Below are 15,179 nucleotides of genomic sequence, written 5' to 3'. Positions count from 1 at the left end.
GTTAAGTCGCTCAGTCGTATCCAACTCTTTGTGACCCCATGGACTGTAGCCCGCCAGGCTCCTCTGTCCATGGGATATCCCAGCCAGGAATACTGTAGTGGGTTGCCATTTCTTCTCCTGGGAATCTTCCCAACCCAGGGATTGAACCTGTGTCTCATGTCTCCTGCATTGGCAGGTGGGATTTTTTTACCATTAGAGTCACCTGGTAATTGGCCAGTAATTACACAGAGCTTTTAGAAAAAATGACACTCTCAAGGCCGCATTACCAAGCACGTTTTCCCTGATGTCACCCTGGATCCAGTTTCAAAAGCCCCACCCTCTGGGGGGTGAGTGTTGCTGTTGTGCAGTCGTTCAGTCACCCAGTCACGCCCGACTCTTTGTGACCCCATGGACTATAACTCTCCAGGCCTTCCTGGGGGTTGGTACTTTTCCCCAAAGCCTCCCACCTTCCACTTAAACTAAACAGCAGGGGAGCTATTCCCCAGGGATGTTATAAACTCAAGTTTCCCCTGTACTTTGAGATCCAAGAGCAAAGGAACCCTGAACCTCCAAGGTTATTATTACTGGTTTCTGTTAGAAACACACCATGCCTGTTAAGTAAGTTTCTAAAAATATGGGGCGGGGGTGGGGGGCACTTGGCTGGCAGGTCTCTGTTTGCTGAAGGAGCTGGTAACTTATTTTGGCTCAGCTTTTGGAAGGAGTGTGTGTGCCAGGTAAGAACAAGGTACCATTATGAAGAGAAGAGTGACCTCACTGCTAAAGACTAGAGGCGACCACACCTGGAGGGCCGTTCTGTTTCTGGAAGCTTAGTTACAGAACGATGAGGTGAAGCATGGAGGGCTGCCAGGAGAATAGAAAACAAGAAAGAGATGCAGGAAATTAAAGCTGCTGGAGTGTGAAAAAAACATCTCAGGAAAGCACCCATTCCCATATTGATAATTCAACATTATTTAGGAAGAGTTTACCTGGAGAGGGAAATGGCAACCCACTCCAGTATTCTTGCCTGGGAAATCCCATGGACAGAGGAGCCTGGCGGGCTACAGTTCAGGGGGTCACAAAGAGTCAGACATGACTGAGCGTCTCAGAACAAGCTAGAGTTCAACCGGTATAAGACCTGACATTTTAGAGAATTCAGGGTGAATAAAAGCCGGAACCCTTCCAATATAGAAAATAAGGGGCCAGAGCAGCAGCCATTTGCAATCATGCCAAACCTTCCCAGTTATTCTGTACACAGAGGAGCAGCGTGTTGCTTCATGAGAAATACTGATTCATCTCCTGAGCTCCTTTTATACAAACATGGCGTCATCAAGCCAGATAAACAGACGGTAAACAAGCCAGAACTCACTCCTGCCTTCCACCTACAGAAGACTTCAACTGAATAACAAAGCGAAGCCTAATACAAATGACATTGTGAAGTCAGTCCCTGTCCCCTAGAAGGGGTGCTGTGAAACGCCAAAGTCTAAACACAGCAGAAAGAAGGCTGCAAAGAAAAGTCAGTTCTCTGAGCAAAAGACCATCTTTCTGGGATTCAGAAACAATCATATACATGCTGTCATGGGATATTTTATTTTAAGATTTTTTGTCTGTGTGGACCATTTTTTTGAGTCTTTATTGAATTTCTTACAACATTGCTTCTGTTTTTATTTTTATTTTATGTTTGTCTTTATTACTGTGTTCTGTTTTCTTTGGATTAATATTTATTATTATTGTTTATTTTCTTTTTTTTTCATTAATTTTTATTAGTTGGAGGTTAATTACTTTACAATATTGTGGTGGGTTTTGTCATACATTGACATGAATCAGCCATGGAGTTACATGTATTCCCCATCCTGATCCCCCCTCCCACCTCCCTCTCCACCCGATTCCTCTGGGTCTTCCCAGTGCACCAGGCCAGAGCACTTGTCTCATGCATCCAATTGTTTATTTTCTTTTTGGCCATGCTGGGTCTTTGTTGCTGCACGGGCTTTTCTCTAGTTGCGGTGAATAGGGAATACTCTTTCTTGTGGTGCTTGGGCTTCTCATTGCAGCGGCTTCTCTTGTTGCAGAGCGCGGACTCTGGGGTACACAGACTTCAGTAGTTGCATCCTGGGATTATGGGATCCTGTTTTCAATCCATTAGCACCGTGGCTTCCTGTGAGCAACCACAGATCACTGAAGATGCCCAGTGGGCCCTACTAATGGAGGATTAATGGAACATTTTGTTAGTGAACCGCCGATGGACATAGTGATGTTGCTTACTGTGAACAAGCCTTCTTCCAGGTGAGTTCACTTGTCTATACCTGAGGCATCCCCTACCCACACATCCATCCTTAAAACTGTCTATCTTTCTGGGCAGAGATGATTCCTACTTTGAAAGGAACAATCTGAGCCCATCCAGGTGAATGGATTAACTGCAACCTTAAAGGAGCCCGCATCTTTGGCTTCATATACAGTCACCATCACTTGGGCAGCAAGGGGATCAAACCAGTCAATCCTAAAGGAAGTCACCCCTGAATATTCATTGTAAGGACTGACGCTGAAGCTGAAGCTCCAATATTTTGACCACCTGATGTGAAGAGCCAACTCACTGGAAAAGACCCTGATGCTGGGAAAGATTGAGACTTGGAGAAGAAGGTGAGATTTTGGATGAGATGAGATTTTGGATGATGAGATTTTATATCTCATCACCCACTCATTGGACATGAGTTTGAGCAAACTCCAAGAGGTAGTGAAGGACAGGGAAACCTGGCACACTGCAGTCCAGGGGGTCACAAAGAGTCGGACATGACTTAGCAACTGAACAACAACAACACACGCAGTCACCATACAGGATTACATGTGTGACGAAATGCACCAGTCATCTCAGAGTGGGGACTTGGTCCAGATAGCAGTGTGGCCTCCATCTGTCAGCATCACACACTAGATCCAGAGATGTGGCTGGTGGGGGCTGCTGGCAGGAGCCACAGGAAGTTCGAACCAGGAAAAGACCAGGCAGGCGGAGCCCTGGAGGAGGGAGGTGGATCTTACCTGTGCCTGTAGTTGGGGAGCAGTGTCTGTTGCACGGCCAAGCTGCAAACCAGCCAGTCAGAGAGAAAGAGGTCAAGGCCACAAAGAGAAGGGTGTAAGTCAGCAGCCGTTGAAACCCCGGGAGAAGGAGTTTAAAATCTGGCAGGAGCACTAGAGGTCCGGAGGGGTCAGGGCTGCTGGCCGAAGAGGAAACACAAGTAACTTTGGCTCCTGGTCTGTCCTTCCAGCCAGGGAACTGATTACGGGTGAGTTCTGCCCCATGCACTCTGAGACCCCAGGCGGCCTTCTCCACGTGGCAAGAAGTGCAAGAGGCGGACCTCCAGGTGTGGGATGCAGGCCTGAAGGTGGCCTGAGCCTGGAGCCCCAGGTGTGTTCTCGCGAGTGTCCTTCAGACACGTGAACCGAGGAGACGCACAGGTGAATGCACACAGGGGAACGCAAGCTTCCATAGGTCAGGGAGGCCAGGGGAGCCCGAGCTTCTGCATCTGAAACAAAGTATTAAAGCAAATAGAAGCCCAGGCTCTGTGTGCTAGGGAGCATCTCACAGGAATGAATCGCAGATACCTCAATAGTTACGGTTACCAACGGACTTGGTCTCAGTTCTTCATGACCTCTAGTGGCAGGAGAGTGGGCTTGCTGTCTCTCCAGGTGCTCTGGCTCCACGTCTGCCTCATTATTTCCCCAAATCCCTTGTGTCCACCCAGCTGTCCAGCCCTACAGCCACTGTCCCCGCCCAGGCCTCCTGTGGCTGAGTGTGACATCAGCCCAGAGCCCCTGGGGATGGACTGTGTGATGAGTCACAGGCTCTCTGTTTCCTTTCTGAAATCAAAACATTGCCAGTTCCCAAGTACAATAGCCCCCCTGGTGTTAGCTGAGGGAAGGGCCTGCTGTACGGCCACTGTTGGTCTCCCACCTGAGGCTCCTTGAGAAAAAGTTCGAGTTTGCTCCTGGAAGAGAATTTTTCTCTCTCTCCCACTCTGGCTTCTCTTTATCTCTCTGGCTGCCCCCTCTCTTCCCTCTATTACCCCTTCTCTTCCTCTCCTGATGCCATTCTCCCCCTCACAGCCTCCTGACACCTACTACTGGGTGTGTAGGGAATGGCATAAGCCTTGCCTGTCCCACGCAACCCTCTTGTGACCATGAGGAGAGCCAGACTTTGGTTGAAGTGCACAGCGAGGCTGGCAGAGTAGAGAAGTAGGAAGAAGTCAGGTCTGTGGGGGCATCTTTGAGCTGTGGGTCTTGCCAAGCCTGGACCTGCCCTCCACCTGAACTTGCCTCGTGTGTGATGATAAACTTCCTTATTGTTCAGACCAGTCTGAACCAGTCTCTTTAGTTTTCCTTCTAAAGCACAGATCTTATCATTGTATACCCAGTGTGGGGTGTTCTCCGTCACCTTCAGGATACAGTGCTGCCTCCTCGCCTCAGCTTGGGAAAGAGACCCTACCCACCCCCAAACTCACCATCTTCCCAAAACTCACTTCTCTAGCAACATGGAGCCACTCAAAGCTCCTCAAGCTTCCAGCAAGTTCACTCCTCCATGCCTTTGGGGAGGATACATTCTGCTGCAGTGTGCTCTCCTTATTGTCAATCCGACACATACTCTGCCTTCCAGATTCAAAGCACCTCTTGCTGATCCACTGGGTGCAGGATAGTGGAGGGATTGAAAGTACAGACTGGGTTGGGTGAGTGGAGAGGACACTGCCAAGAACGGGGACGGCATGACGAGACAGAGGAAAGACAGAAACTTAATCTGATCAAAGCATTGGAGGCCCTGGATCAAGACTTACATGAAGGCAACATTCCTTCAGACTTTAATAAATTCTTGTGAGTTTTTACATTTCCTATATCGTTTAGGTTATGTTTTGCCACTAAAAGCATTCCATATACTTTTCCCAAATTCAAGTTTTTATCATGCTTTGTCTGATAGCTTTCAAGGTTAAGGGCCAAAAATGTTCCCTGTATTAGAAGATACCCACTACTAATCTGTTCAAGTTAAATCAGTTTCTCACTTTTGCAAGTTTTGAGATACATATATATATATATATATATATGTATATATATATGCATACATACATACATTATATATACATATACATACATATATACATACATACATACATTAAAAATTCTACCGATTAACATGGGTTGTTCAAGGAAATGCTGAATTCTAGACAGTCACAAGTTTGGCTCTTTCTCTTAAGGACAAAATTGAGTGCTTGCTCACTATGTCATATTTAAATTGCATTGAGGGCACAGAATAAAAATACTGAAATTATACTCGCTTTATAAAAGTGCCAATTTTTGATGTAAAATGCATAGTTTCTCAATGATCTAATTTTTTCCAGCAGAATCAAGGGTTACACATCTGTTAAGGTCATGTGCTTCCTTCTTTCAGCAGGTTTCATTCCAACCACTTCCCCTCCTCCGTGAGCAAGGTCTTTTCAGACTAATTTGCAACCCGGGCTTCTGTCCCTTCACCTTAGAGTTTCACTCAAAGCAGCAAAGTCCTAGCCCAGGGAAATAGTGTGAGAGGTGGGAGGTGGGTTGAGATCTTGCAGGGGAGGGGGAGGCTTTGCAGGGCCCCAATCTCCCTCCCCCTCCCTCCTCCTTCCCTGGTCCTGCTGAGTAAGTCACCAGCACAGACATGCCAACCTCACATCCCGCTTGAAAACCACATGAAGAAAAAGCTGTTCTAAGAGGCTATGATTTTGGCAGTATCACTAAACAGTTTCTTAGTTGGCTTCTCCGAAGCATCAGCTTCCCAGGTGCCGAAGGTGAGACCGAGGAAGGTAACTGGCCCATCAGGCCCCCAGCACAGAGCTGCAGTAACGATGGGGTCCATCTGACACAGTCACTCTCTGGTCACAAGTGAGACCCAACACAGAGCTCTAGTGACAATGTCCATCTGACACAATCACTCTCTGGTCACAAGTGAGGGAAGCACAACCCAAGAGAAAAAAAAAGAGGAATTTGGGGCTTGTGTGTCTAAAAGGGAGATGGCTGCAGGTATGGCTGGATCCAGGCAATCAACAGATGCTCCAAGCCAACACTGGCAGCTGAGGAACTTGTCAGAAAACAAACTTCTCTTTCTCTGTAGTTTTGGCAAACACTCTGATGCCTTTGTTTAGCTCTCAGGGAGATGACGTGGCCCTGTCCACCTGTGAATGACTGTGACATTCTTGAAGTTACTAGCACATCCCCCTGCCTGAAGCAGGAGAGCTTCCCTGGTGGCTCAGATGGTAAAGAACCCGCCTGCCAATGCAGGAGACACAAGAGACACGGGTTCGATCCCTGGGTTGGGAAGATCCCCTGGAGGAGGGCACGGCAACCCTCTCCAGTATTCTTGCTTGAAGAATTTGAATTCCTTGCGGGCTACAGTTCACAGTGTCACCAAAAGAGTCGGACATGACTGAAGTGATGTAGCACTTAGCATCGGTGCCCCTCATCAGCCTGGAGGTGATCCTTACCCCTTCCTGGCCTGTGATCATGGTGGGCAAAGGATGGCTGAGGGTTCTGCTGGCCAGGCCTGGGTCACATGGCTTGTCCCTGGTCTTCACAGGGTATGTTCTTTTGCTGTAGCAAAGGACCAAAAAACTCGTGACTGCAAAGAACATAAACGTATTGTCTCACAGTCTGGAGGCGGAAAGTTGAGTCAAGGTGCTGACAGGGCTCTTTTGATGTAGTGGGTACTGTAGCCAATAAGCTACGTGTGTTAGTCTCTTAGTCGTGTCTGACTCTTGGTGATTCCATATACTGTAGCCTGCCAGGCTCCTCTGTCCATGAAATTCTCCCAGCAACAATACTGGAGTGGATTGCCATTCCCTTCTCCAGGGGATCTTCCCAACCCTGGAATTGAACCCAAGTCTCCCACATTGTAGACAGATTCTTTACCATCTGAGCCATCAGGGAAGCGCCAGCTATGTGTGACTGAGGAACTGAAATTTTAAATTTAATTTTATTTAATTTAACCAAGCTGGAGTAGCTGCAGTAGCTAAGGTTAAATTAATTAAATTGAATTTTAAAAATTCAGTTCCTCAGTCACATGAGCAGCCACATGTGTCCAGGCATCCAGCAGGCTGGTAGGCTTGCAGCCATGGTCCTGGATTGCCCAGTGCACTCATTCTATCATCCCAGAAGCTTCTGCAGCCCAGCCGTGGCGTGGCTCACTGTCCTCGGCTAATGTGCACCATTCCCCAGCACTGCTGTGCCGGAGCTAGAAAAAGAAGGCTTTAAAATAACTGAGGGGGGAGGACACTTCAGCAAGCGCATCTTTCCAGCGGAAAAGTAGGTCAGTCACAGCAAACAGTGTCTCCAGGGGGTGGGAGTCAATTCTGGGAGTCGGGGGTGGCATGAGCAGCTCAGGGCTCAGGGCTCCCTTTAGAAGGGTTGTTCCGCCTTTGCTTTTAGCTCTGTCGATTCCCTGGACACTTTGCTCATCTCCAAACTGCAGAAACACCCTCAGAACCTGGTTTTTGACTCCCCGCTCTGCGCTGTCTGACTTCTCCACATCCACAGGCTCTGTGTAAGTGCTCCCGTCTCTGTGGTTTGGGGACATGGCCCACCAGGGTGTCATTTATTCAAAGGCTGAAGAATTAATATTCATGAGCACAGCTCATCCAAAACACACAAAGCCACACTCTCCTGTACCCAGGGCCAGGCTGTAATCACATTCCACGCTCCCTGGGAGGGGATGCTGGGTTTTAAAATACTCCAAGGCCACCCCACCCCCATCCTCCCACTCCAAGATATTGTTGCTCAAGTCCCTGGGGCCAGGAGGGGCAGGTTCTTGCTGACATTGAACTCTCTGCTCCCACTTCATGAAGAGAAACAACAGACACCAGGGGAGATGGGAAAGACACACAAGCGAGGCCGACTTGTATCTGATTATTTGTTTCCAGTAAAAATCCAGAGTTTGTACGAATACTGTGTTGAATGTTTAAATTAATCCTGCCTATGTATTTTAACTGCCCTTCTTCATTTGGTTTGTAGTTCTTCATGCATTCATTCATTTCTTTTTTTAAAAAATTATTTATTTTTAATTGAAGGATAATTGCTTTACAATATTGCGTTGGCTTTTGCCATACATCAACATGAATCAGCCATAGGTACAACAGATATGTCCCCTCCCTCTGAAACCTCCCTCCCACCTCCCACCCCTTCTCACCCCTCTAGGTTGTTACAGAGCCCCAGTTTGAGTTCCGTGCGTCACAAGAAAATTCCCACTGGCTATCTACTTACATATGGTAGTGAATATGTTTCCATGCTACTCTCTCCATACATCCCACCCTCTTCTTCCTCCCCACTCCCATGTCCATAAATCTGTTCATTCATTTCATAAATGTTTTGATTGCCTAACCTGGGCCAGGTACCAGGGACACTATAGTAAACAGGACAGGTATGCCCCCAGCAACTAATAAGAACCTACTGTGTTGTATAGGGAACTCAACTCAATGCTCTGTGATGGCCTGTGTTGGAAAAGACTCTAGAAAGAGTGGATGTATGTATAACTGATTCACTTTGCTGTAAGGCAGGAAGTCACACAACACTGTAAATCAACTATGTTGTTTGTTCAGTTACTCAGTCATGTCCGACTCTGTGACCCCATGGACTGCTGCATGACAGACTGCATCATCCCCTAGAGTTTGCTCAAACTTACGTCCTTTGAATCGGTGATGCCATGCAACCATCTCACCCTCTGTCATCCCCTTTTCCTCCTGCCCTCAATCTTTCCCAGCATTACAGTCTTTTGCAATGAGTTGGCTCTCTGCATCAGGTGTGAAGAAATTGCTTGACTGAATTCCAGTTCCACTGATACCACCCAGAGCAGCCTCAGATGCTGTGTCTGTCACCAGAGGGGGTGTTGACTGTCAGGCAGCCAGAATAAAGAGTGGACACAACCGATGGGGCAAAGATCCTGATGCTGGGAAAGATTGAGGGCAGGAGGAGAAGGGGGAGATCGAGGATGAGATGGTTGAATGGCATCATCAACTCAATGGACATGAGTTTGAGCAAACTCCAGGAGATAGTGAAGGACAGGGAAGCCTGGTGTGCTGCAGTCCATGGGGTTGCAAAGAGTCGGACTCACTGAGCAAGTGAACAACGACACTGATGAGGGAATAGGATCACACGTCAGACTGGGCTGGGTGGACTGAGGAGGGGACCCAGCATGGAGCCACAGGCCTGGGCGGTCACAGCGTGCCAGGTGGCCTCCTAGGGACCCAAGTAATTATCCCAAAGAAGGAGACAATCTTGACAGAGGTGAGAGTTCTCCTCATGTGATCAATGAGCCCCGCAATATCCAGAAAAGTCATTACTGAGCCTGAAGTCTCTCAGCTGCTGAGCAGAGGAGCCCAGATTTCCCTGGATCTCTGTGCTTTCTCTTAACTCCACACTGCTGAGCAAATGGCCCTAGGAAACAGCCCCACCCTGCTGACTTGTCTAGAATCAAATAAGCCCTTGCACTTCTGTTGCTATGACACACCCGGGGTCAGAGCCCCGTTCTAGTCTTTCCTGCTGGGCCATTTTCTCACAGTTGGCTTCATTTCATCTCCAATTGCTCAAAACAAGGGCAGAGCTATCTGGTAGGGAGAGTAAGATGAATCCTCCATTGCAGACAGCCTTCTTGATGCTACCAAGAGCTGCTCCATAGGGACAGGCAATGAGGGCATCTGCTATGGTCCTGAGGAGCAGAATTTATTTACTGTTGTAAACGTTTTACTTTGTACTGGGGTACAGCCGATTAACAATGTTAATAGTTTCAGGTTTCAAGTGATAGTTTCAGGTGAAAGGCAAAGGGACTCAGCCATGCATAGACTTGTATTCATTCTCCCCCAAACCCCCCTCCCATCCAGGCTAGCACATAATATTAAGCAGAGTCTCCTGTGCTGTACAGTAGGTGCTTGTTGGTTATCCATTTTCAATATAGCAGTGTGTACATGTCCAACCCAAACTCCATAACTGTCCCTTCTCCCCATCTTTCCCACCATGGGAACCTAAGTTCAGTCTCTAAGTTCTCTCCCCCACACTCCCCTCCTGTCCAGGCTGCCACATGACATTGAGCGGTTTCTGATACTGATTTTCATCTGAATGACTCAGCGCTTGTTGCCAGGCTCTCCAAGTTGACCTGCCATCCTGCCACAGTCACGTGTCGCCTGAGATGACTGTGCACACTGTCTGGGCTCAAAGTTCACAAGAGGAGAAGTAGGATGAGGCGAGAGGTGGTGGAGGGAGCCTGGGGCACCTCAGGCAGCCCACTCAGGGTGGGCATGTGGCTGCGTTTGAGAGTTTGTCATGTGCTCTGCAGCCTCCTGGCCCAGGGAGGTGGGTGTAGTGTCCTTGGGGGAGCAGACCCTGAGGTTTGCATAGTGAGATGATCACACAGCTGGTGATGGCATCGAGGGGTCCCAAGGCAGGCATCTCGATGCCATGCTACCACCCTCCCCTGACAGGAGAGCCCAGGAGGGGTGAGCCGAGGCTTCTCAGACAATAGGGCTGGGAGCTTTGGGAACAGTAGGGGGAGCAGGGCCCCCAATGGCCCTCTTTGCTGCAGTCTCCTGGAGTCATCTGGTGCTCCTGCAGGCCTTCAGGGGAGACCAGGCTGTGAGTCGGGGCGAAATCTGCTGCTGTTTGCAGACCTGAGCCCTGTAAGCCCATATCCTATTTGATGACAGAGAAGATTCAGTTCCTCATTCTCTGCTCCCGTGACCCCTCCTTTTCGTGACTCCTATGTCAAGAGTGTGAGTTGCTGGCTGGTGACCTTAGACCAGTGATTGATGTCTGTCTTCATATCTGGAAAATGGGCTGTGAAGGAAATGAAACAAGTTCATTGGAATAAATGAGGCGGAGTGGTGTAGCTGTCAGGCATGCCGTTCTATAACTTTACCTGTGGCTTTTCACCTTGAGAGGCCAGAGGTACTGCTGAGCAGCCATCTTACAATGCCAGGACACCCACACAGCCCAATCTCAACCGAAAAGGGCTCACAGGATATCCAGCTGGGCAGAGAAGAGAAAATCCACAAATCAGAGTGAAAGTGACCAAGAATTCTAAAGAAAAAGGGAAAACTGCTGAACCCACCAGAGTGGGAAAAAGCAGACTGCCTACTAGGATTCAAGCCCACACTCCTTCCTGAAAGCTTGAGGGAGGCTTAGAAACTAGAAATTGAAAAAATCTGACCATTACATTACAGTGTGATGGAGGGAGGGTGACCAGACTTCTCCCCTGGTCCTTGCCAAGCCGGGGACCAAGGCAAACATGGAATCGGATAAAGCCAGGAAAGAAAAGATGGCACTGGTGCAGGATCTGGGGGAAGGTGGAGTCGAGATGAAATTGACAGGCAGCAGTGTTTTCAAAACTCCAAGCAAAGCAGTACTGATGTCCGCAGGTCAGGTCTGGACTGCAGAGGCCAGGGTCCTATTTCCTTGGAAACCAGGAAGGTAAGAAGCATGTGGAATTCGTGCCCAGACCACCCCCATCTGACACTCAGTCCCCACAGCTGCTCTGGGTCAGTCACTTAGATCCAGGAGTCAGATATCTCCTCATACAGCCAGCATCTCAGAGTTCATGGTGGAGAGAGGAAGGTGTCCCATGCAGAAGTCTCTCTGATGACTCACAGTGTCCGCATGTCCTTGGGAGAATGTAGTCTGCTTCTCAGCTGCTTCACGTCTGTCTGTATTATTCATATTCCGCAGACTGATGAACTGCCAGGCAGATTTCACATCCTACGTTGGGGCTGCTTCTTACTTCTCAGCCTTCAGATTTGCTCACCACCCCTCTCCATCATGCCCTCTGTCCCAGGATTGACCTGCAGGAACCACAACAAGAGTTCCCATGGCTTCTGCTTGGGGTGGTGTGGCAGGGCTGGGAGGGAGAGGAGGAGGGAACCCGGAGAATGAAGGCAGGGACCAAGGCCCTCTTACCTCCTCACCTCCTGCCCTATGGGGCTGCTTGGACAAGGCTCTATCTTCTCGGCAAACAGCTGCTCTGTGCAGTCCCTGCTTCTGGGCTCAGGCAGCCACGCTCTCCCCTCCCAGGGGTGAGGTTGAGAGGAGAGCGTGGCTGCCATGAAGCAGGAGCTCTGCTCACCCACTCCTTGGTTGGTAGCCTCTGTGTCAAGAAACCTCCTCAAATGATCCTCATGTGAGAGTGCCATCTGTTTCCTATTTCCTGATGCAGGAGGTATAGTCAGGATCAGTAAGTATTATTTAATAGATCAAGTTTATTAACAGGTCATTCAAACTTCATCCATCCTTGGGAAAGTCACACCATCTCTCTGACCCTGGTTTCCCTATCATGGAACAGAGAGGGCTTGAAGTACTGCTCCGAGTTTTATGTATTAGTCCCTCAGTCATGTCCAACACTTCATGATCCCATGGACTGTGGCCTGTCAGACTCCTCTGTCCATGCAATTCTCCAGGCAAGAATACTGGAGTGGGTTGTCATTTCCTTCTCCAGGGAATCGTCTCCACCCAGGGATCGAACCCAGGTCTCCTACATTGCAGGCAGATTTTTTTTTTTACCATCTGAGCCACTTTAGATAAGGTAAAATACCTAAACTGACAGTGTTAATGTTGTAGGCCTCCTTGAGAAGGACGGAGCAGTCAGACACTTGGCTTGGTTGATGCCCCCCACGCCAGGCTGGCCCCCACCTCCCGCTGCCTCCTTCTGGACCCATGTTCCCAGAACCCTGCCTCCCGCCCAGCCTCCATACTCCTCTTTGCAGAAGACATTCTTGACGTGACACTCCAGTCCTCCCCCGGAGCTGCAGCCTGCATGTGGAGCCACTTTGATGTGAAAGACTTGTCAGGGGCAATGCTGTCCTTCTGTAGCACATTTCTGAAAAAGAGCTTTGATTTGTCTGTTCTCAGTTCCCCGGGGCCATGGATGAGTACGATGGCCAAGTTGGGGTTTTGGAAACTCCCGTGATGCCCAGCCAGCTGTGTACTCATCGCAAGCTTTAACTCAGCTCCAGAGCTTCAAAGGCCCAGACACAGCACAGGCTCAATAACTGACTTGCAATGATATGTGAGTTTCTGGTGTACAGCAGTTATTCAGCTGTATTCTTTTTTCATATTCTTTGTTTAATTTTTACAATGTTGTGTTGGCTTCCACCATACAACAATATGAATCATCATCTGATTGCTTTTTATAGTTTCCAGTTGGCTGTTTAGATTCTTCATCTTATCATCTAATTTTATGACATCTTAATCGTAATTTGCCGAATTCTATCAATATCGTTAGCCGAGATGATGAGCAGGAAGTTACCAAGTATCTGCTGTGTGCCCAGCCATGCTCCACATGGTCCTCTGTGTTGCCTGGACCTTACTCAAGATCCTCCTTACTCAGTGTGGTCCTCTTTTCCGTGCTGACCACAGAAGTAGAGAAAGGGGTGACAGGACCACACAGTGATCTAAATAGAGGATGTTCAGTTGAAAGAATTATTACGCAGTGAGTTTAAAAAGTAAATGTAAGATGTAAAGAGATTTCTCCATGGCTCCCAGGGTGGAGGGATGATGTCCAAGGAGGGACAAACTTGGGAAGGACCACCCCAAGGCCGGTGCAGACCTCCCAGGGAAGTGCAGCTGCAGCCCCTGGATGGAGGAGCTGCTGGCAGGAATGGCGGGGTGGGACTGGTCCGCAGGCCCTGGGCGAGCAGGAATCCCTGGGGCGCAGGTGAGCCTCCACCAGTGTTCAGCTGCGCAGACCTGCTGGTGGGAGGGGCCCGCAGTTGGGAGACTTGGGGCTTGTGTAGAGGGGTTGCAGGGAGGTGACTAGAAGGCCCCTTCCTCATGTCCTGCACCTGAGTCCGGCTCCCTCCAGAGGGGGCATGTGAGGACATGCTCTGGAGTTCAGCCCCAGCTGTGCAGACGCTAACAGGAGCTGCGATCTGAGAGGCACATCAGGATGACCAGTATGTGGGAGGCTTCAGGGGAGGACGGGAGTGAAGCCCTCGGAAGCCTGGTTCCCACCAGCTGCTCTAAGAGCAGGCCTTTCTCTTTAACCTGAGTTTGCCTTTGGCAAACTTGATCCTCTTAATTTATGGCAAATGCCAGTCAGCCCATTTCTAGAGGCCTGGAGGATACCTCCCAGAGACCAACATGTGGACAGAAAACCAGGGAGGAAGCCCAAGGCCAGCTCCTGTCCATGTAGCTGCTCGCTGTCCAAACACTGCCCCCACCCGCCCTGACATGGCTCGCCTCTGAAATGCCAGCTGCCAGTGTTGTGTGAGAAGAAAAGGCAAGAAGAACCAACCATTCCCCTTGTCATCACCACTCCCTCCCCAGCTGTATCAGGTTCCTAAGGCTGCTGTGACAAAGCCCATCCACCAGGTGACAAGCAGCACCAGTGCATTGTCCCCGGTTCTGGAGGCCAGATGTCAGAGGTCACGGGGTCACAGACTCGGTCCCTCCTGCGGGATCTTACCGAGACTCTGTCCCAGGCCTCCCGCCCCCCACTGGTGTCTCCTAGCCTGCTGGAAACTGACTTACCTTGTAATGTGTGCTTAGTCGCTCAGCTGTGTGCAGCTCTTTGCGACCCCGTGGACCGAAGCCCACCAGGCTCCTCTGTCCATGGGAATTCTCCAGGCAAGAATACTAGAGTTAAGTTGTCATGCCCTCCTCCAGGGGATCTTTCCAACTCAGGGATCGAACCCAGATCTCCTGCATTGCAGATGGATTCTTTACCATCTGGACTACCAGGGAAGCCTTTGCCTTGTAACGCGTTCCCCCTAATCTCTGCCTTCAGGCTTACCTGGTCTTTCTCCCTGTGTTCTTGTTTATGTCCAAAGTTCTCCTTTTTATAAGGAAACCAGTAGTACTGAATTAAGCGCCCACCTTCCTCCAATATGACTTCATCTTAACTGATTCTATCTGCAGCCACCCAGAGTCACATTCTGGGAACTGGTGGTTAGGTCTTTAAGCTGTGAATTTGGAGGGACTCAGTTGAACCCTTAGCATCAACCTCTTGCCCTCCTCAGGCTGCTCCCTTGTGGGCAGCAGTGAGGATGAAGCCAATGTGGGGCTTGGGGTGAGCTCAGTGGAGGAGAGCAGGGGCCAGGACTGGACAGGGCTACAGGACTCTGTCTAAGAGCTCTTCTTTATTAAATTGCTTATTTTTATTTGGAGGACAATTGCTGTACAATATTGTGTTTGTTTCTCCCATATATCAACATGAATCA

General features: G+C 49.2%; 1 long non-coding RNA gene and 1 pseudogene across 1 annotated transcript; one reads left to right on the top strand and one right to left on the bottom strand.

Moving 5' to 3' along the window:
- Nucleotides 1-2,009: 2,009 nt before the first annotated feature.
- Nucleotides 2,010-3,685, bottom strand: LOC122441268. The gene is made up of 3 exons (XR_006269309.1): nucleotides 3,571-3,685; nucleotides 3,007-3,491; nucleotides 2,010-2,131 (listed from the first exon to the last, which is right to left on the bottom strand). It is a non-coding gene; the product is annotated as an uncharacterized LOC122441268 (long non-coding RNA).
- A 9,912-nt stretch (nucleotides 3,686-13,597) lies between these two features.
- Nucleotides 13,598-15,179, top strand: part of LOC122442487 — a 38,732-nt pseudogene continuing 37,150 nt past the window's right edge.

Source organism: Cervus canadensis, chromosome 5 (genome assembly GCF_019320065.1).
Source record: "Cervus canadensis isolate Bull #8, Minnesota chromosome 5, ASM1932006v1, whole genome shotgun sequence".
NCBI classification, from domain to species: Eukaryota; Metazoa; Chordata; class Mammalia; order Artiodactyla; family Cervidae; genus Cervus; species Cervus canadensis.
The sequence above is the reverse complement of the archived record's forward strand: the minus strand, read 5'-3'. Positions and strand labels throughout refer to the sequence as shown.